At 40.5% G+C, this 23,063-nt stretch overlaps 2 long non-coding RNA genes across 8 annotated transcripts in view; one reads left to right on the plus strand and one right to left on the minus strand.

Moving 5' to 3' along the window:
* LOC129629325 (uncharacterized) overlaps nt 1–7,907 on the plus strand; it is a 104,636-nt gene extending 96,729 nt beyond the window's left edge. For all 7 annotated transcript variants that reach the window (XR_008703161.1, XR_008703154.1, XR_008703155.1 and 4 more), the window contains 3 exons: nt 4,507–4,711; nt 6,658–6,749; nt 7,529–7,907. This is a non-coding gene — a long non-coding RNA (uncharacterized LOC129629325). The remainder of the gene's footprint in view (nt 1–4,506; nt 4,712–6,657; nt 6,750–7,528) is intronic.
* The window catches only part of LOC129629327 (uncharacterized), a 49,217-nt gene that overhangs the window by 20,474 nt on the left and 5,680 nt on the right, over nt 1–23,063 (minus strand). The window contains exon 2 of the long non-coding RNA XR_008703164.1: nt 8,577–8,667. This is a non-coding gene — a long non-coding RNA (uncharacterized LOC129629327). The remainder of the gene's footprint in view (nt 1–8,576; nt 8,668–23,063) is intronic.

The raw sequence follows: 23,063 nt of genomic DNA on the forward strand, positions 1-23,063 counted from the left end.
AGATTGGAGTTCATGAATGATTCACGTAAGATCATATAATAATCCGTTGCTTGGCTTTTTGTTCCCCAGTCCAAGAGGAAAGTTATGACAAATCTAGACAGAGTATTAAAAAGCAGAGACATACTTTGCCAACAAAGGTCCATATAGTCAAAGCTATGGTTTTTCTAGTAGTCATGTACGTATGGATTTGAAAATTGGACCAAAAGAAGGCTGGGTACGAAAGAATTGTTGCTTTAGAATTGTGGTACTAGAGGAGTCTTGAGAGCTCCTTGGGTTGCAAGGAGATAAAACCAGTCAATCCTAAAGGGATTCAACCTGGAATATTCATTGGAAGGGCTGTTGAAGCTGAAGCTCCAATATTTTGGCCACCTGATGTGAAGATCTGATTCATTGGAAAAGATCCTGATGCTGGGAAAGACTGAGGGCAGGAGAAAAAGGGGTGGCAGACAATGAGACGGTTAGATAGCATCATTGACTCAATGGACGTGAGTCTGAGCAAACTCCAAGAGACAGTGGACAGAGAAGCCTGATGTGCTGCAATATGAGGGGTCACAGAGAGTAGGGACAGGACTTAGTGACACAACAACTGAGAGATAATCCATGAGCTAGCAACTTCTATACTCCCTGGAAATGAAACTATAGATCCCATCTTGGTTTTTGGGAAGATCTCTGAATTTGATAGCTTTTGCTTCAGCCTTGGAGGGTAGAAAAAGGCTCTTCCTTAATCCTGTTAGGGTCCATGGCTGGGTGTGAATATTTAACTGAGAAAGAAAAACTATGGGGAAAAAAGCATCCATGCTTACTTAAATAAGTTTTATGTGATGTGGGAGCCTTCATAAGGAAATGAAGACCCAAAGAAACGGACTGTATTTTTGTGCTTGGTTTGCTGATAGTCATGGAAGAGTATGATAGTTAAAGTGTATGAGGTAACTGTAATAAATGGGGGAAACTCAGCAAGACCTATTTGTTAGGATTTTTCTTTTATGCCCCTGATCCTTTTCTCTGGGTATAGGGAGGGGCCCTCTGACATGAGGATTGTATGATCTGTTTCAGGGAATAAGGGAAAGGGGACAGAGAAGATCAAAGAGACCTTTCTGCTTCTACCATTTCCCCGAATTCCTTCAATTTAAGACATTCAGTATGTCAAGGCGCCCTAGTTGGGACTGTATGTCCTGAGCCCCAATTACCTCCTTGTTCTATTTCTCCTCCCTCTAATCATGTTGCTCAGATGTGACTGTTACTAGAACTTCTGGAGTGTGCTGGTGCTTAATTTGAAGCGTAGTGGAAGTATTCTTCATGCCATGGACATCTTAAAGTGCTTATCAGGCACACTGAGTAGTGGGTACTATTGGGTTGGAAAAAAGTCTCAGTAGGTTCACAACGGCTTCCCTTGTGGCTCAGCTGGTAAAGAATCCACCTGCAACGCAGGAGACCTGGGTTCGATCCCTGGGTTGGGAAGATTTCCTGGAGAAAGGAAGGGCTACCCACTCTAGTATTCTGGCCTAGAGAGTTCCATGGACTGTATAGTCCATGGGGTTGCAAAGAGTCAAACACGACTGAACAACTTTCACACACACAGGTTCACTATAATCAATTGCCTTTGGAAAAGCAGTAAGCTAGGTATTCACCTGCTGCATGGATAAGGAACACAAGTGGTTATCAGATCACTTTTCATTCATGATTCATTAATTTTAAATATCTTTGGCTGCACTGGCTCTTTGTGGTTGCGTGCAGGCTTTCTCTGGTTATGATGAGTGGGGGCTACTCTCTGTTTGTGGCTTGCAGGCTCAGTAGTTGTGGTGCAGGAGCTTAATTGCTCCATGAAATGTGGGATCTTCTTGGACCAGGGATTGAACAGGTGTCCCTGCATTGCAAGGTGGATTCTAAACTATTTGACCACCAGGGAAACCCTATTAGATCCTCTTTCATTTCCATCTCTCACTGAAATCCTGAGAGTCTACCTTGGGTTTTTGTTGACTACTAACTTTTCAACTCTCTTGTCCTTTCTCTTGCTGCTCCTGCCTCCTCAACCCAGAAACCTATTTAAGCCTACTTTTCAACCCAGTTCCCCTCCTGGCGAGCAGATGTGTTTAGACAGTTAAATGCAACTAACCCCTGAAGAAGTATCATCTAAGGGAGATACTGACAATTTAAAAGTAGAGTTTTAGCAATTAAGACAGCTTTAAGACCTGAAGGAATAATTCCTAAAGAGCACTTTGGTTACTGTGACAGAGGGAGGAAGAGACTGGGAGAGGCCTTAATGTCACACCTCATCCCGCAAGTAGCCATCTTCCCATCTAGAAGGTTAATTATACAGTGGAGGATGAGACTGAGCCATGATTTCTTTTTGGTGCCCCATTACATATTTTTCTCTTAGGCTGAGTCTTCAGTTTTATGCAGATCCAGGTGTTGTTGAGTGGGCTGAAGTAACAAATCAACTCATTTGAGCTTTGGAAGATACTAATTTGCCTTTGGATATCTTTAATCCGGCTGTATATATCACCCTTTCACAGCATTTCTGAACTTAAACACTATCCAAAACAACATGTGGCAGGTTCTCTAATTACTGATGATTATGGAAAAAAAAAGCCAAGTCAGGCCCCCAAGGCATCAACACTTTGCCATTTTCCTGGAGAAATGAATGCTGCAGCGTAAAGCAGCTTGAAAATTAATGCACGGCGCGACACGAGACAGCGGTGCAGGATGGCATTTCTTTCCCGCACTGTATTTCAGAAACGTTTCACACGACGGGAAAGGGGCGGGGGGAAGAGCAGATGGACTCAGTTATGAAAGCTATCAGAAACAATGGTGCAGAGACATTTTCTGAGCAGCAAAAACCTCATCTCAATCGTCAGTCACTGCATCTGCCGCAGAGTGAAGGGACGATAGATGAACAGCAGAAACAGAAATGCAGCTGTTTTGATATGGGCCCTAGAAAGTAACAGAAACGTGGTTGAAAACACTGAGAAGGATGTGTCAAACTGTTAGAAATATCATATGAGGTTTCTCCATGAGTTAACCAAAAATGACAGTAGACAAACACTCATTTTGTAAAGATATGGTCAAATTTTTCCGTATCTTAAGAAGTGATTTGTAAATTTATTTTTCCTTTAATCAATAATTTATTCTTACTGAATTTGGGGAAAATATTTCTCCAACTTGGAGACATATTATCTCATTTGTCTATCAAAAGCCGAAAATATAGGAGTTAATGCCAAAAATCAGCCTGATAGATGACCCAGGGCAAAATGTAGCAAAAGGCTTAAAATGGATAATTAGTAGTTTTATAATTCCTGGAATAAGGACTCTTGACTGTTTTTTCTTTATAATTTCTCCAAGTTCAGCAAGGTTGCTTTTACAATTCTAGAAATGATCTATATTGACCGGCAAGTTGTTCCCCCTTAGTTTTGAATAGAACTGGTTTCTTTAACACTCTCCACACTCCCCAATCACTTAGTAACAGAATTTCATTACAGAATTTACAGAATTCTGGCCTTGAATCTACAAAGGATCATGCTCCAACTTCAAGGTGCACAACAGTCTATGGGGTACCCAGGGGAAGAAATACCCCCTGAAACTCTGTTCTCTAAGATATTATTTATTTGCCTTGTGAATACTTTCATGGTCATCATAAGTGATGAGCTGTCACAAACCATGGACAAGAATCTCTCTCCATGTTTAGCCGTATTTCATATGAGAAAAGGAAACAAAGCTTAGGGAAAGAGAATTCTCATAAGAAATGATAAGGATGAAAAGAAATGCCACCAGCAGCAACTGTAGAGGGTGTTGAGATTTATGACTCAGGCATTGTAATGGCTTCCTTGGTGCAATAGTCATATCCTCGCCCGTCGCAAACCACACACGTTCGTGGGGAACCTGGTGCTAAACCATTCATAGACGACCTGCTTCTGGGTCGGGGTTTCGTTCGTAGCAGATCAGCTCCCTCGCTGCGATCTATTGAAAGTCAGCCCTCGACACAAGGGGTTTTTTTTTTTTTTTTTTGGACTTCCCTGGTGGCTCAGATGGTAAAGCGTCCCTCTACAATGTGGGACATCTGGGTTCGATCCCTGGGTCGGAAGATTCCCTGGAGAAGGAAATGGCAACCCACTCCAATACTCTTGCCTAGAAAATCCCATGGATGGAGGAGCTTGGTGCAGGAGGAACCTGGTGCAGGCTACTGTCCATGGGGTCGCAAAGAGTCGGACATGACTGAGCGACTTCACTTTCACTTTATTTGAATAGGGGGTTGAGCCCCACCCCAAAGTGAAATGAATGTGACACAAGAAATGATGCGGATTAAAATCTGACACATACGAAAGAATGTTGATTGAGGTGGAGACGAGGAGCCCGAGGCAAAGAAGAAATTAAGCATCGTCATTCTTAAAGCACAAAGTAAAGGAGACAGAATACCTCAGATCTGAAAGAAACTGATTCAAGTAGCACTTAAAGTTAAATTTGAGTCAGGAGAAGAGTAAAGATTCAATTTCTTTTTTTTCCTGCAAATAGAATACACTCTGAAATAGGGAAGCGACAAACCCAAGCATGTGTATCTTGAGATAAGTATCAAAGAGGACCATTGTCCATTCTGGTGTGGGACATGGCAGAGGATTGCACCTGGAAGAAGAGGATTTCAAGGGAGACCAGAAGTTCTCCTGTGACCATCCTGAATACAAGACTATTATTACCTGAGCCCTACTGCATTTTGTTTGTGGTACGTTCATATACAGATCAAAACTGTAGATTTGATTTCTTTTATTGACTCCGTTGAGCAGTTTTTAAAAATCCCTTGCAGGTTTCAAAAAGCCCTAAGAATGCATTATGGTACTGGTATGTCTAATAAGAATAATGTTACCTAACATTTTGCACTTATTCAGCATCACTTCCTACACCCTTCTATCTTCAAATTTTACTCCTCACAAAATCCTTTTTGGTATATGATGAATTTTGTTTTAAAGATGGGAAAACTGAGAAACCAAGGATGTAAGGAATTTTGCTCAAATCACATAGTTAGCAAGTAGCAGAGACAATTTGAACCCTGGCAGTGCCTGCTAGATTTTGCTGTCTGAACCTCTATGCTGTAGTACCTCGAGGTGTGTAGAGATCTGCTGGGTTTTCTCTTTTATTCTCTTGCCTTTTAATTATTTTTCTCTCTCTTTTTTATTGCTCCCTCAGTATGCTTAACTCCTTTTCAGAAATCTACTGGTTCTGAAAAGCATTATGACTCAAAAGAGCCAGGCAGGTACACACGTCATTCTCTTCAAGCCAGGATCTTCTCTCATGATTGGTTAAGGATGCTTTTCTATAAAATATGTTAAATGTAACAGGTGGGATAAATAACATAATTTTAGTGGCAATGGAGTGATTTTAGTTTCATATTTATCTTAATCTGTGTTAGAAAATTATAACTAGTGCATACATACCTTTTGAATTCACTGACATTATTAAATGTAAACAAAAAGCCTTATTATTTGTACCCATGGTGCAGAGACATTGCAAAATAAGTGTAGGTGTTAGAAGCAATGATTAAAAAGTAGAGAAGCCCTCACTTAACCTCTGCTCCCATCCTTATTCCAGTAGTGCTCCTCCTCTGTGTCTATGTTCCTCCTTCATCACCAGGACGACTTACCTCTAGGCATCTCTTGTCCTGATTCTCAGCTGGCTGTCAAACAACTCCCACAGCAGTGCTAAGGGCTAAGCACTGCTGTCTAAAGGCATCAGTTTTTATACCTCACATTCTTGCAAAAAGATTTAGAGTAGTTTAAGATAAAAACCAAAAACACAAGACAGAAACAGATAGAGTCTGCTGCCCCCCCACATACACATGTCAAATTATTGTTGGTTAATTTTCCCGATTCTGCTCATGATCTGTTCTCCTTATACTTCAAGCCCATACTCTCAGAACTCCATGGTTTTGCTGTTCTTTTTGCCAGGATTTCCTTTTCTGCTTAAACCTCGATTCCTCTGGTTCCCTCAGCCAAGATTAAATTCTTCCTTCATGCTCACATACCTGTCTACCTCTTGTCATCCTAAGAATCAGCACACTGGATTGCAATAATCTGTATGTTTCCCTTCCTTCCCTGTGAGTATCCTGAAAGTAAAGACAATGCTCTATTGATCTGAGGAGCTTCTGCAGTCTGTCACATTTGGGAATTAGTGATAATAACTTTCTGCAAAATTTTTAATGTATTAATTTATTTAATATTTCTAGTGACCTCAAAAGGTATGTTCCAGGATAGTCCTCACATTATATACAAAAAACTGAGACAATATGATTATTAAATTTCCTTACATTTGAGAAGCAAGAAAATGGCACAGTTTAGATTTTTAAATCTAAGCAAAGACTAGGATCACTTTGCTTAATTCTGTTTTGACCCTCAATGACTATCATGTCAGAATTGTTAGCTAAAGAGCCCTGTAATAACATTTAAAGAAGTTCCTCACAGTTAAAAACTTAATACACAATAAAAATTGGTCATGATATTTGAAGAGCCATGGGCCTACTTCCCAAGTTAGGGAGTATTAATAAAATGAAGATGTTTATTTCTCATTGAAAACTACTCCAGAAACTGGTCACTGCCATTTACCTTTCAGTAGATGGGTAAAAGCATACAGTTTCTTCCAAACTTTAAACTCCCTTCTACCTCATCCCTACTTTAGGGTGATGATTTCCATCAAACACCAAAGACTTCAGAGAACTGCAAAAGAGGTGTTCAGAAGAGCTGAGAAAATTATGCCACAAAATTAAAGAGGTGAGCAGGAATTGAAACAAATTGTGTAAATAGAGCAGTAAAGAACTGTATTTTCAGGGGGAGGAATGAAGAATAGAGCTTGTAATGACAGGAAAGGACCCTAGATTCTTAATTTAAAAAATGAGGATAAATCTGTGAGGATTTTATAGGTTATGTGCTAGTAACAAACAACCCCCATATCTTAGTGTTCTAATAAAAGTTTTTTTTTCTCTCTCCTGTCCAAGGTGGGTAGACAGGGTGCTCTGCTACTTATAGTCACTCAGGATTCAGGTCAATAGACAAGCCTAATGTCAAAGTAGGGAGGGAATTTGGAGGCGTGGAATCATATCAATTGCCCAGGAGGTGGATCGCAAGAAACGTTTGTGAATAGCATTAATTATTACTCCAGAGGATAATGATAGTATCTTGTCCCTGGGGTTTGTGTGTGTATTTAATGAGATCATGCTTAGAAAGTACCAGTCATATAGCAAGTGTTAGCTATTAATGATAGTAATAAGCAGACCTATTTTCTCACAAGCTTTTTTTTCCTTTAAAGAGAAAAAATAGAATACATTACACACAGCAAGTCAAATTGGAGCCCAGGCTGATCAAATTTAATTTGTGATTGGAAGTGTTATCCTCAGGCCTTGTAACACAATTATAAATTGATTCTTGGCCACTGAGGGCAAAGTTTTTTTAAAGGCCTAAAGAATCTCATAATAAATGTACTATATATGCTTGCTTCAAGGTACTTTTTAAGATTTTAATATTTCTTAGTCTGTGTTGTATTTTATAATCAGTTGAATGGAGGACTTCCCTGTTAGTCCAGTGTTTGAGAATCTGCAGGACATGGGTTCAATTTTCCCGGGAAGATTCTACATGCCGTGTACCACAACTACTGAGCCCATGAGCCCAGAGCCCATGTTCTGCAAGAAAAGACACTGCAATGAGGATCCCACACAATGCAACTATAGAAAGCTGGCACACAGCAGTGAAGACCCAGCACCAGCAAAAATAAAATGTAAAAAAACTGAATGTAAATATACATTTTTTCCATTAAAAATTTTTGTTCCTGAAAAGCTACTAAAAAATGATTGGTATATCTTAAAATTTTTGGTGTTCTTGAACTAAGGGGAAAAAAAAAGAGTTGAAAATAAAGTGAGTTATTGTCAAAAGAAATGAAGTAGCTTTTACCACAGTGTTTCTCACGAAAAGTCCATGCAGGATTTGGACTTCAGATGTATAACTATTTATGTTTGATCATTCTTCCACTTCTTGTTATTATACCAAGTTTCTGTGCCTACTTCACAAGAAATGGGATGCAAAAAATGGTTATTTTTTTGCCATACTGAGGAAAGTGTCCCAGTGGACTTTTTTTAAAGGGTCGCTCTTGCATTCTGAATCATTAGCCGACAGCGATACAACTTGGCATGCAGCAAGGAGACGGCTTCCTCTCACTGGTGTGCTAAAGGCAAACAGCGGGGATTTCCATATGCAGTGTTGGTCTAGGTAACTGACATCTGTTATAAAATTGTATCTGTGACCAAGACAGCCATTAGTGGATGCAGGCACACCTCAACTACAGAAGGCAGCTGCCTCGTGGAGCAGCAGGGTTCACCAGCAACAACAGAATCAATAACAGCAGCAATTTATAAATCACATCAAATTAAAACTACCAACCTTGTGGCTGACTTAGAAGCTTCTTTAACATGAGTTTTCTGACTGTGAGTTGATTGAGGAAACACTGAGGGGGCTGACTTGCCCAAAGACAATCCAAATGCATAACAATTGATGGGGGCAGGGCAGCATACTTAACAGGGAAGATACCAAAGCACCTGAGCGACTGACCGATTTGTGGCTGAGATGAAGGCCAGGGAGCTCCATGTCATGGTGGGTAGTGGAGACTTCACTGCCACTTCTGTCTCTGATTTTCCTGTTGCTTCACAGGAAGAGAAACTTGTCTGATCATTCAAGTATTAACTCTCAGTTAATGAGCATCAAATTTTGTTGTGCAAAACATTATTCTGGGAAATTTGCTGAATTTCCTGGCCCTACCCTAGGACATTCTGATTTGTAGGCACTAACGTTGAGTCTCATGTAGAAAGTGAGCCCTTCTGTGCTGAACAAGTTCCCCAAAATGGATTTATTGGTTCTTGAGTAGGAAATCAACTGTAAAGCTAACCAAAATTACTCTTTTTTTTTTTTTTGCTTCACCCTTAGAATGTCACAAGACTCAGTGGGTACAGGCATTTATGTTTAAAAAAAAATGCAAAGATGATTCTGGTGCACACTTTACTAGGGACAGCTGTAGATTAACAATCTATGTTAGAGAACTAAGTTACATAATTACTTCTGAAAGATCACTGAAGGTATGCATTGCATGATATGACTCAACATAGAATAAATCAGGAGACTGACTGGTATTATTGAGGCTCTGCTATTTACTGATTAAGGGCATAATTAAGAGCCCTAGTTTTAGGGAACCACATTGACTGAGTTTGCATACTGGCCCTATTATTTTCTGGATATGTGAAACTGAGCAGACACTTCTGCTTTATTTTCCTCATGTATAAATCGGGTAACACAGGGTCACTGTATTAAGAGTGTCAGACAAGAAAAACAATTAGAACACACCTATCACAGAGCAGATGTTCAATCATTCTTAGCTGTTAGTATTACTGTGAACCAGACACTTGATTGTGTCACTGAGTTCTTAACAATTTAATAATGTAAAAATTAGAGATCATTAAAGATAGGGAATAGAAAGACCCTGAGCTCACCTCCTCTCACAAGCACACCAAAATCACAACTATTTGCAGAACAACCATCAAAGACCAGAATCTACCAGAAAAGATCTTCGACAACTAAAGACACAAAGAAGGGACTACAAAGAGATGAGTAGGAGGAGAGGACCATGAAACAATCAAGTCCTGAGTTGGACACCCAGGAACTGGAGAATAATTATATTGCAGAAGTTCTCTCTCTCAGGACTGAGAGTTCTGAGCCCTACATCGGGCTCCCTAGCCTGGGAGTCCTGCACCAAGGAGAGGAGCTCCCAGAGCATCTGGCTTTCAAAGCCAGTGGGGTTTAATTTCTCAAGAGAATAGAAACTGAACTCTTAAAAGGTATACAAAAATCTCACACTCTCTTGGACCCAGGATAAAAGCAGTAATTTGAACAAAACAGAGGCTGCCTGCATGGGCAGCACACAGGTTCACTGTGATAGGCCTCATCTGCTTCAGTGCTCACTTCTTTGAGGATAGAGAACACGCTTAAGGACAATGGAGACTTACTGAACTGGACCTTCAGGGCTTCTACTTCAACAACTGAGGAGGAAACTCTGTCCCCAATAGGGCTGTGTCAGTCACAGAGCAAAGAAGAGACCCTATCCAACATTTGGTGCAGTCTCTAGTCACTACAACATCAAGCAAACCCCCTTATCAAGGGGATAATGGCCAGCACACTCTGAAGAAAGACACAGCAGGCTTCCATACCAAAAACAGCCCTCACAGCAAAAATACTGGGCTCTCGCAGTCTACACAGTGATATTCACATGTCAAAATAGCTCTTTAATACCACAGCAGACAATTGTTTCTCCTAAATTCATAGAGACATAGAAATTTCATGGAAAAGCAGAGGAACAACTCCTAATTAAAGGAAAAAAGAAATCCTCTGAAAGAGCAAACAATGAAATAGACCTCTCCAGCTTACTAGATGCTGAGTTCAAAAAGGAGGCAATAAAAATGCTACAGGGATTAAGAAAATTTATGGACAGAAATGCATACCCTTTAACAAGGAGGTAGAAACAACCAATGGCAACCTACTCCAGTACTCTTTCCTGGAAAATCCCATGGACAGAGGAGCCTGGTAGGCTGCAGTCCATGGGGTTGCTAAGTTGGACACGACGGAGCGACTTCACTTTCACTTTTTGCTTTCATGCATTGGAGAAGGAAATGGCAACCCACTCCAGTGTTCTTGCCTGGAGGATCCCAGGGACAGGAGAGCCTGGTGGGCTGCCGTCTATGGGGTCACAAAGAGTTGGACACAACTGAAGTGACTTTGCATCAGCAGCAGAAATTATAAAGAGAAACCAATCAAAATTAGCTAACTTAATTGCTAGATAAATACAGAGCTAAAAGCAATGAATAGCAAATTAAATAATGTGGAAGAATGAACAAATGATCTGGAAGACAGAATAATCAAAGTCGCCCAATTAAAACAGCAGACAGAAAGACAAAAGTAAAAACCAAAGCAACATATGAAATCTATGGGATAAATAATATAAACTATGCCGGCCTCTGCATAATAGAGGTTCCAGAAGGAGAAGAAAGAAAAAAATGGGATTGAAAAAGTCTTCAAAGAATTATGGGTATAAAATCCCCAAACCTAAAGAAGGAAATAGATATCCAGGTACAGGAAGCACAGAGGGCCCAAATAAGATGAATCCACTCAGATCCATGCCAAGATATAATTAAAATCACAAAAGGTAAGGACAAAGAGAGGATTGTAAAGGCAGGAAGAGAAAACAAAGACTCAGTTCTAAGGGAACCCTCACAAGTCTATCAGCTAAGTTTTCTCAGCTTTGCAGGTCACAAGAAGTAGCATGATATATTTAAAAACATGAAAAGGAAAACATTTCAACCTAGGCTACTCTATACCCAGCAAGATTATTATTTAGAATAGGAGAAGCTAATAATTTCTCAGATAAACAAAAACTAAAAGAATACAGCAATGCTAAACCTAACCTAAAAGAAATATTGAATGGTCTTCTCTAAATAGAAATGCAGCATGAATCTACAGGAAAGGAGAAAACACAACAGGAGAGCCAAATATATAAAAGGATTGAAGATCATTTAAATAAGCTGGTATAAAATTAAAAATAGTCAAAACATTTTGGTAAAAGCAATTATAACTAAAATTAATAGCAAAAGGATAAACAAAGATAGAAAACAGGACATTAAAACCCCAAAATGCAGCAGAGGAGAATGTGAAATGTAGATCTTTTAGAGTGTATTTGAATTTATAAAACTATTAGTCTAGAGTGAGTAGATATAGTTATAGGTTAATATACTTGAAAACGAGGGTAACCAGAAATCAAAGACACAATAGACTCACAAAAATCAAAAAGAAAGGAACTCAAGCCTAATACAAAGAAAGCTATCAAAGTCTAAAAGGAAAAAGAAGAAACAAAGAACTAGAAAATCGACTGGAAACAGCAATAAATACATACTTATCAATAATTACTTTACATGTCAAAGAACTAGATGTTCTCATCTAAAGACACAGAGCAGCAGATTAGATAAAAAACAAGATCTTACAATATGCTGCCTACAAGAACCTTACATTGGGCAAAAGACACACACAGATTGAAAGTGAGGGAATGAAAAAATATTTCACGCAAATGGAAATGACAAGAAAACAGGGGTAGCAATACTTATATCAGACAAAATAGATATTTAAATCTATAAAGAAATAGAAAGAAGGAAACTATACAATGAATGGATGAATACAAGAAAAGGACATTATATTTATTAATATATCCGTCCAAGGTCGGGGGGGCGGCCAAGAGGAGATACCTAGCGTCTGAGGTCAGGGGCGGCAACGAGAGGAGTTACCCCAAGTCCGAAGTCAGGGGCGGCGGCCGGGAGGAGATATCCCATGCCCCCACACCCGAGGCCAGGGGCAGTGGCCAGGAGGACCAACCCCATGTCCAAGGAGCCCTGGCTGCGTGGGCACAGGAGGGCCTAGAGGAACTATCCCACGTTGAAGATCAGGAAGGGCGGTGGTGAGGAGATACCCCTCATCCAAGGTAAGGAGCACTGGCTGTGCTTTGCTGGAGCAGTCATGAAGAGATACCCCATGCCCAAGGTAAGAGAAACCCAAGTAAGACAGTAGGTGTTGCAAGAGGGCCTCAGAGGGCAAACACACTGAAACCATACTCACAGACAACTAGTCAATCTAATCACACTAGGGCCACAGCCTTGTCTAACTCAATGAAACTAAGCCATGCCCGTGGGGCAACCCAAGATGGGTGGGTCATGGTGGAGAGATCTGACAGAATGTGGTCCACTGGAGAAGGGAATGGCAAACCACTTCAGTATTCTTGCCTTGAGAACCCCATGAACAGTATGAAAAGGCAAAATGATAGGATACTGAAAGAGAAACTCCCCAGGTCTGTAGGTGCCCAATATGCTACTGGAGATCAGTGGAGAAATAACTCCAGAAAGAAGGAAGGGATGGAGCCAAAGCAAAAACAATACCCAGCTGTGGATGTGACTGGTGATAGAAGCAAGGTCCGATGCTGTAAAGAGCAATATTGCATAGGAACCTGGAATGTCAGGTCCATGAATCAAGGCAAATTGGAAGTGGGCAAACAAGAGATGGCAAGAGTGAATGTTGACATTCTAGGAATCAGCAAACTGAAATGGACTGGAATGGGTGAATTTAACTCAGATGATCATTATATCTACTACTGCGGGCAGGAATCCCTCAGAAGAAATGGAGTAGCCATCATGGTCAACAAAGGAGTCCAAAATGCAGTACTCGGATGCAATCTCAAAAATGACAGAATGATCTCTGTTCATTTCCAAGGCAAACCATTCAATATAACAGTAATCCAAGTCTATGCCCCAACCAGTAATGCTGAAGAAGCTGAAGTTGAACAGTTCTATGAAGACCTACAAGACCTTTTAGAACTAACACCCCAAAAAGATGTCCTTTTCATTATAGGGGACTGGAATGCAAAAGTAGGAAGTCAAGAAACACCTGGAGTAACAGACAAATTTGGCCTTGGAATACGGAATGAAGCAGGGCAAAGACTAATAGAGTTTTGCCAAGAAAATGCACTGGTCATAACAAACACCCTCTTCCAACAACACAAGAAAAGACTCTATACATGAACATCACCAGATGGTCAACACCGAAACCAGATTGATTATATTCTTTGCAGCCAAAGATGGAGAAGCTCTACACACTCAGCAAAAACAAGACCAGGAGCTGACTGTGGCTCAGACCATGAACTCCTTATTGCCAAATTCAGACTTAAACTGAAGAAAGTAGGGAAAACCACTAGACCAATCAGGTATGACCTAAATCAAATCCCTTATGATTATACAGTGGAAGTGAGAAATAGATTTAAGGGCCTAGATCTGATAGATAGAGTGCCTGATAAACTATGGAATGAGGTTCGTGACACTGTATAGGAGACAGGGATCAAGACCATCCCCACGGAAAAGAAATGCAAAAAAGCAAAATGGCTGTCTGGGGAGGCCTTACAAATAGCTGTGAAAAGAAGAGAAGCGAAAAGCAAAGGAGAAAAGGAAAGATATAAACATCTGAATGCAGAGTTCCAAAGAATAGCAAGAAGAGATAAGAAAGCCTTCTTCAGCGATCGATGCAAAGAAACAGAGGAAAACAACAGAATGGGAAAGACTAGGGATCTCTTCAAGAAAATCAGAGATACCAAAGGAACATTTCATGCAAAGATGGGCTCGATAAAGAAATGGTATGGACCTAACAGAAGCAGAAGATATTAAGAAGAGGTGGCAAGAATACACAGAAGAACTGTACAAAAAAGATCTTCACGACCCAGATAATCACGATGGTGTGATCACTGACCTAGAGCCAGACATCCTGGAATGTGAAGTCAAGAGGGCCTTAGAAAGCATCACTACAAACAAATCTAGTGGAGGTGATAGAATTCCAGTTGAGCTATTCCAAATCCTGAAAGATGATACTGTGAAAGTGCTGCACTCAATATGCCAGCAAATTTGGAAAACTCAGCAGTGGCCACAGGACTGGAAAAGGTCAGTTTTCATTCCAATCCCAAAGAAAGGCAATGCCAAAGAATGCTCAAACTACTGCACAATTGCACTCATCTCACACGCTAGTAAAGTAATGCTCAAAATTCTCCAAGCCAGGCTTCAGCAATATGTGAACCGTGAACTTTCTGATGTTCAAACTGGTTTTAGAAAAGGCAGAGGAACCAAAGATCAAATTGCCGACATCCACTGGATCATGGAAAAAGCAAGAGAGTTCCAGAAAAACATCTATTTCTGCTTTATTGAATATGCCAAAGCCTTTGACTGTGTGGATCACAATCTACTGTGGAAAATTCTGAAAGAAATGGGAATACCAGACCACCTGATCTGCCTCTTGAGAAATCTGTATGCAGGTCAGGAAGCAACAGTTAGAACTGGACATGGAACAACAGACTGGTTCCAAATAGGAAAAGGAGTATGTCAAGGCTATATATTGTCACCCTGTTTATTTAACTTCTATGCAGAGTACGTCATGAGAAACGCTAGACTGGAAGAAACACAAGCTGGAATCAAGATTGCCAGGAGAAATATCAATCACCTCAGATATGCAGATGACACCACCCTTATGGCAGAAAGTGAAGAGGAACTCAAAAGCCTCTTGATGAAAGGGAAAGTGGAGAGTGAAAAAGTTGGCTTAAAGCTCAACATTCAGAAAACTAAGATCATGGCATCTGGTTCCATCACTTCATGGGAAATAGATGGGGAAACAGTGGAAACAGTGTCAGACTTTATTTTGGGGGGCTCCAAAATCACTGCAGATGGTGACTGCAGCCATGAAATTAAAAGACGCTTACTCCTTGGAAGGAAAGTTATGACCAACCTAGATAGCATATTCAAAAGCAGAGACATTACTTTGCCAACAAAGGTCTGTCTAGTCAAGGCTATGGTTTTCCCTGTGGTCATGTATGGATGTGAGAGTTGGACTGTGAAGAAGGCTGAGCGCCGAAGAATTGATTCTTTTGAACTGTGGTGTTGGAGAAGACTCTTGAGAGTCCCTTGGACTGGAAGGAGTTCCAACCAGTCAATTCTGAAGATCAGCCCTGGGATTTATTTGGAAGGAATGATGCTAAAGCTGAAACTCCAGTACTTTGGCCACCTCATGTGAAGAGTTGACTCATTGGAAAAGACTCTGATGCTGGGAGGGATTAGGGGCAAGAGGAGAAGGGGACGACAGAGGATGAGATGGCTGGATGGCATCACTGACTCGATGGATGTGAGTCTGAGTGAACTCCGGGAGTTGGTGATGGACAGGGAGGCCTGGCGTGCTGCGATTCATGGGGTCGCAAAGAGTTGGACACGACTGAGCGACTGATCTGATTTGATCTGATCTGATGCACCAAATATAAGAGAACCTAAACACATAAACACATACTAACTCAATGTGTTGCAGGAAGGGGGACACCTTCCAGTGCCCGAAACTGGGCTGTTGTCTAACACTCAGAAATGAATTGTCTGAGGAGACACATGTACTGACAATGCAAGAGATTTTATTGGGGAAGGGCACCTGGGTGGAGAGCAGTAGGGTAAGGGAACCCAGGAGAACTGCTCTGCCACGTGGCTCAGAGTCTCGTGTTTTATGGTGATGGGGTTAGTTTCCAGGTGGTCTTTGGCCAATCATTCTAATTCAGAGTCTTTCCTGGTGGTCCACGCATCGCTCAGCCAAGATGGATGCTAGCAAGAGGGATTCTGGGAAGTGGACGGACACACGGTGTCTCCTTTCAACCTTTCCCAAACTCTTCTGGTTGGTGGTGGCTTATTAGTTCCATATTCCTTATCAGGATCTCCTGTCATAAAACAACTCATGCAAATTGTTTCTATGGTGCCTGGCCAGGGTGGGTGGTTTCAATCAGTGTGCTTCCCCTAACAAATGGACATGGTTTTGGGTGAACTCCGGGAGTTGGTGATGGACAGGGAGGCCTGGCGTGCTGCGGTTCATGGGATAACCAAGAGTCTGATATGACTGAGCGACTGAACTGAACAGACTAAAGAGAATAAAGAGACTAAACAGAATAAAGAAAATTTGACAGTAATACATTAATAGTGCATGCATGTGTGCTAAGTCACTTCAGTTGTGTCCAACTCTGTGTGACCTTATGAACTGTAAGCTTCCGGGCTCCTCTGTCCATGGAATTCTCCAGGCAAGAGTACTGAAGCAGGTTGCCATTTCCTTCTCCCGGGGATCTTTCTGACACAGGGATCAAACCTGTGTCTCTTATGTCTTCTGCATTGGAAGGCAGGTTCTTTACCCTAGCGCCACCATTGCTCAGTCATGTCTGACTCTGCAACCCCATGAACTGTAACCCACCAGGCTCCTCTGTCAATGGGGATCTTCCCAACCCAGGGATCGAACCCAGGTCTCCTTCATTGCAGGTGGGTTCTTTACTGTCTGAGCCATCAGGGAAGTCCCTGGGAAGCGCCCCCCCCAAACCTGAGACCCAATGAAATAAAATATCTTGTCAGAATTTTACTCAGAGATGATGTAAGCTCAGTTCAAGCACAACATCACAAGTAAGGGGATAAGTGGCTTTCATTTTGTTTCTAATTTCAAAAAGCAAAGAACAACATGTTAATATTAGGGAATGAAGAGGGCTATGAAGCAGGAGGGATGGAAGGAAGGAAGTGCATTAAGAATTGAAAATTTATCAAACCTGCCTTGTAGTATAACCAATTAGCTTACCAAATACTCCATGACAAGAAGGTAATGGTAGATGAGGTTACTATTTCTGAAGCTAGTTCTTAATCAACATATTCTTGTCTCCAGAAAATAAGAGAATTTTTTTTTTAGTTAATTACATCTGTAATGGTCACCTTAGTATGATTACTTATCTTAAAACTCACAAATCAACTATTAGACATAACACATCTGTTGGGTGGTCTAGGAGGAAGAAAAGATGGAAGAAGTAAGGTTTTAGGAGACTTTCTTAGGGGCTTACCCTCAGCATTTGTTAACATTTTCAGATAAAAAATAGAGAACCTTTTTTGGAAGTTCCAGATAATGATTCAGAGCTTTTACCTACTGATCCTATCACTTCATGGCAAATAGAAAGGGAAAAAGTGCAAGCAGTGACAGATTTTATTTTCTTGGGCTCCAAAATCATTGTAGGCAGTGACTGCAACCATGAAACTGAAAGATGCTTTCTCCTTGGAAGGAAAGCTATGAAAAACCTAGATAGTGTATTAAAAAGCAGGGACATCTCTTTGCCAACAAAGGGTCTGTATAGTCAAAGCTATGTTTTTCCCAGTAGCCATGTATGGATGTGAGAGTTGGACCATAAAGAAGGCTGATAGCTGAAGAATTGATGCTTTCAAATTGTGGTGTTGGAGAAGACTCTTGGGAGACCCTAGGAATGCAAGGAGATCAAACCAGTCAACCATAAAGGAAATCAACCATGAATATTTATTGGAAGGACTGATGCTGAAGCTCCAATACTTTAGCTACCTGATGTGCAGAGGCGACTCACTGGAGAAGATCCTGATGCTGGGAAAGACTGAAGGCAAAAGGAGAAAGGGGCGGCAGAGGATGAGATGGTTGGATAGCATCAACGGACTTAATGGACATGAATTGGAGCACACTCTTCAGGACAGTGAAGAACAGAGACTGGCAGGCTGCAGTCCACGGGGTCGCAGAGTCAGATCTGACTTAGCCACTGAACAACAACAACAACAACAACATAGTCCAAGTTACCAGTGGTAAACCCAGCCAGTATCTGCTGCTTCCTATTCCTCTTTCTATCACTGTTTTAGATTTCTGTTGAAAAGAAACCATATAGTAATTCTTAGGAAAGCAGGCAGGCATCCACTCCTTTCAGTGCCTGCTGGCCTCTACTTGAAATAACAATGCCACGAAGAACAACAGTGCTCTAGACATTTAGGGACATTAATAGTAGGAGATTTTAACACCCCACTGACATCAACAGACAGATCTTCCAGACAGAAAATCAGTAAGGCCACAGAGATCCTAAATGATACAATGGAATACTTGGACTTAACTGATACCTACAGGACACTACACCCCAAAACCCCCTAAAATACAAGTTGCTTACAAGCACATAGGAAACATTCTTTAGTATAGATGACATATTATGACATGAAACAAGTCTCAGCAAATTTAAGAGGACAGAATTAATTCAAACATCCTTTCGGACCATACTAGTATCAAACTAGAAATCAATCGTAGAAAAAAGGGGGAGAAAAACCCCGTTACATGGAGATTAAACAACATGCTGTTAAAAAAACAAATGAGTCAACAATGAAATAAAAGAAGAAAACGGAAATTACCTCAAGACAAATTACAATGAAAACACAGCCTTAAAAAACAAACAAACAAACAAAAAAACAAACAAAAAACCTATGGGGGTGCAGCAAAAGCAGCTCTAGAAGGGAAGTTCAGAGCAATACAATCCTTCCTCAAGTAAAAAGAAAAATCTCAAATAAATAACTAACCTATAACCTAAAAGAATTATGAAAAAAAGAACAAGCAATGCCTAAAGTCAGTAGAAGGAAGGAAATAATAAAGATTGGAAATGAAATAAAATAGAGATCAAAATAACAGCATAAGAGTTCAATAAGACCAAGAGTTAGTTTTTTGAAAGGATAAACAAAAGTGACACACCTCTACCCAGGTTAACCAAGAAAACAGAGAGGACCCAAGTAAAGCAAATAAAAAATAAAAGAGAGAAATAACAACCAATAACACAGAAGTACAAAGAAATCATCAAAAAGTATGAACAGTTACATGACAACAAATTGGGCTACCTAGAAGAAACAGTCATGTTTCTAGAAACATGCAATCTGCCAAAATTGAGTCAAGAAGCAGATAATTTGAACTCACCAATCACTAGAAGTGAAATATAATCTGTAATAGTAATAATAAAACACCCTGCAAACAAAAGTCCAAGACTCAATGGCTTCACTTGGGATTTGTACTAAACATATAAAGAACTTATACATGTCCTTCCTAAACTTTTTCAAAAGATAGAAGAGATGGGAACATTCCCAAAGTTATGCCATGAAGCCACCATCACCTTGATACCAAATCCAGACAAAGATACTACAAAAGAATTACAGGCCAATATCTTTAATGAAATACAGATGCAAAAATCCTCAACAAACATTTAGCCAATTGAATCCAACAATACAAAAAAGGATCATACACCATGCTCAAGTTGTATTCCTTCCAAGGTTACAAGGTTGGTTCCACATATGCAAAATCAATGTGATACACCTCAGTATTGAAAGAAAAGACCAAAAAACCACATGATTATCTCAACAGATACGAAAAACCATTTGATACAATTCAACATCCATTCATGATAAAAAACTCCCACCAAAGTGGCTATGGGGGAAAATATCTCAACATTTAGGATAAGCCCATAGCCAACATAATAGTCAATGCTGAAAAGGTGAAAGACTTCCTACTAAATTCTGGAACAAGGCAAGGATGTCCATTCTCATGACTTCTATTCAACAATCAGACAACAAAAAAAAAAAAAAAAGGAAAAAAAGGTATCCAATTGGAAGGGAAGATGTAACACTGTCATTACTGCAGAAGATGGGATTCTATACAGAAAATCCTAAATTTGCCTAAAAAATCCTAAAAGAAACTATTAGAATAAATGAATTCAACAAGGTTCAGTTTAGTTCAGTTACTCAGTCGTGTCCAACTCTTTGCGACCCCATGAATCGCAGCACGCCAGGCCTCCCTGTCCATCACCAGCTCCTGAAGTTTACCCAACTCATGTCCATCGAGTCGGTGATGCCATCCAGCCATCTCATCCTCTGTCGTCCCCTTCTCCTCCTGCCCCCAATCTCTCCCAGCATCAGAGTCTTTTCCAATGAGTCAACTCTTTGCATCAGGTGGCCAAAGTACTGGAGTTTCAGCCTTAGCATCAGTCCTTCCAAAGAACACTCAGGACTGATATCCTTTAGGATGGACTGGTTGTACCTCCTTGCAGTCCGAGGGACTCCAAGAGTCTTCTCCAACACCACAGTTCAAAAGCATCAATTCTTTGGCATTCAGCTTTCTTCACAGTCCAACTCTGTCATCCATACATACCACTGGAAAAACCATAGCCTTGACTAGATGGACCTTTATTGGCAAAGTAATGTCTCTGCTTTTCAATCTACTATGTAGGTTAGTCATAATTTTCCTTCCAAGGAGTAAGCGTCTTTTAATTTCATGGCTGCAATCACCATCTGCAGTGATTTTGGAGCCCATAAAGATAAAGTCTGACACTGTTTCCACTGTTTCCCCATCTATTTGCCATGAAGTGATGGGACAAGATGCCATGATCTTCGTTTTCTGAGTGTTGAGCTTTAAGCCAACTTTTTCACTCTCCTCTTTCCCTTTCATCAAGAGGCTTTTTAGTTCCTCTTCACTTTCTTCTATAAGGGTGGTGTCATCTGCATATCTGAGGTTATTGATATTTCTCCCAGTGGTCTTGATTCGAGCTGTGCTTTCTCCAGCCCAGTGTTTCTCATGATGTACTATGCATATAAGTTAAATAAGCAGGGTGACAATATACAGCCATAACATACTCCTTTTCCTACTTGGAATTAGTCTGTTGTTCCATGTCCAGTTCTAACTGTTGCTTCCTGACCTGCATATACAAGGTAGTAGAATACAAAATTGATATACAGAAGTATGTTGCATTTGTTTACACAACAATGAAATATCAGTAAGAAAGTAAAATCTTGCTTAAAATTGCTTAAAAAATAATACCTGGAGATATACTTAACCAAGGAAGTGAAAGATCTATACATTGAAAAGTATAAAACACTGATAAAGGAAAGTGAAGAATATTCAAAGAAATAGATATCTCATGCTCTTTGATTAAAAGAATTACTGTTACTAAAATGGCCATACTACTGAAAGCAATCTACAGATTTAATGTGATCCCTATCAAATTATTGATCTTTTTCATAGAACTAGAATAAATAACCCTAATATTTATATGTAATCACAAAGACACAGAACTGCAAAAGCAATCCTGAGGAAAAAGGACAACAGTTGAGACATAACCCTCCCAGACTTCAGGTAATACTACAAAGCTACAGTAATCAAAATTGTATTGGCACAAAAACAGATATATGGATCAGTGGAACAGAATAGAGAGCCCAGAAATAAATCCACACACTGATGGTCAATTAATCTTTGACAAAGGAGGTGAGAATATAGAATGAAAAAAAAAAAAGTCTCTGGCAAGTGGTGTTGGGGAAAGCTGGAGAGTGACATACAAATCAATGACTTTAGTATACTTCCTCACACCAAACACAAAAATAAACTCAAAATGTTTCAAAGACCTAAACATGAGGCCTAAAACTCCTAGAAAGAACATAGGCAAAATTATCTTTGATATAAATGGTAGCAACATTTTCTTAGATCAGAATCCAAAGGCAAAAAAAAAAAAAAAAAAAAAGAAAAGCAAAAATAAACAAATGGGATCTAATCAAACTTAAAACCTTTAACACAGCAAGGGAAACCATCAATTTAATGAAAAGATAACCTACAGACTGGGGGAACATATTTGGAACGCATGTGACCAACAAGGGATTAATTTTCAAAATATAAAATGGCTCATACGGAGACAGAAGAAGATGGGGGAGGAGTAAAATGTGGAGATCACCTGCTTCTCCACAAATACATCAAAAATTTATCAGAATATGGAACAATTCCTACAGAAAAACTTCTGAATGAGAGCAGAAGACCCCAAACTTTCCCAAAAGGAAAGCCAATATCCTTGGAAGGAGGTAGGGCAAAAGATAAAGATATAAAAAGAGACAAAGGATTTCAGGACAGGGACCTGGGTTCTGAGGGTGTTGTGAAAGAGGAAGTTTCCGCACATTAGGAAACCCCCTCACAGGTGAGGCTGGGGTCTGTGGAACTTTCAGGTGGAGTAGAACAGTGGGTGCTCAGAGGACAAGAAAATTCACCACAAAAGTCACTGCCAGATGGCACTTTTAGCTAAGAAGGGGCTAGCAAGCCTGCATCTGCATGGAGTAGAGCTGAGGCAACTCACTGGCCTCCACCTGCAAGAGAGGGCAGGGGCAGGGTGCTCAGTCTCTGGCACAGATCCCAGGGAGAGATCAGAGGTTGAAAGCTGTGAGGATACCGCTGAGAGGGCTACTTTGACACAGGTGTGCAATTAGATGTGACTGCCACTGTCAAAGTTGGGGAGGGTGCCTGAGGCAGTGGACAAAACACTGCTGATGCAGTCCCGACCCCAGAGGTGGCAGCTACCACCAGGCTGTGGGCAGGCACAGATTACTGTCTGAACCTTACTTGGAGGTTAAACAGCTTAGTACTTCTCAGGGATCCACGACCTGGGGTCATTTTCTCTGGAAGAACTCATGACCTGCCTCAGACTATTATATCTGGCAGGTCTCTAGATGTGATAACATCTCTGGCAGGTACTCCCCAGTACATCACAATTGTGGCTGCCATATTTTCCCATCTTTCCAGCCCAAAAGAGTGGGCTGGAATGAGCCCTGAATGAGCCTAGGCCTTTGCCCCCTA

Source organism: Bubalus kerabau, chromosome 15, assembly GCF_029407905.1.
Source record: "Bubalus kerabau isolate K-KA32 ecotype Philippines breed swamp buffalo chromosome 15, PCC_UOA_SB_1v2, whole genome shotgun sequence".
Lineage (NCBI taxonomy): Eukaryota > Metazoa > Chordata > Mammalia > Artiodactyla > Bovidae > Bubalus > Bubalus kerabau.